Raw genomic sequence first — 318 nt, 5'->3', positions numbered from 1 at the left:
AGTCACCGGAAGTCCCGCTTCTCGCCGGCTGAGGGCGGGAGACGAGGGCCGGCTCTCGTGGCAGCGGCTGCACATTTTGCACAGTCTGGACCGGGGATCCCCAGCTCCCGAGTCCCGGCCCCCCCTATCGAAGCACAGGACCGCCCGTGGCCTTAATCCCCAAAGGCGGTCCCTGCTTGCCCGTTCGCAGCAATAAACCTGGACTAGTTTTGTAGCCGTTCCGCCTCCGAGTATGAGTGCACTCGGCGTGTCCTGTCCCAACGTCCCTGGGGCCTGTTTCCCCAGCTGTGACGCCCCTGGCCCTGGGTCCCGCCCGCC

The sequence above is a fragment of the Fukomys damarensis genome, unplaced genomic scaffold (assembly GCF_012274545.1).
Source record: "Fukomys damarensis isolate Sample0158 unplaced genomic scaffold, DMR_v1.0_HiC HiC_scaffold_12, whole genome shotgun sequence".
NCBI lineage: Eukaryota > Metazoa > Chordata > Mammalia > Rodentia > Bathyergidae > Fukomys > Fukomys damarensis.
This window is presented reverse-complemented; position numbering follows the sequence as displayed.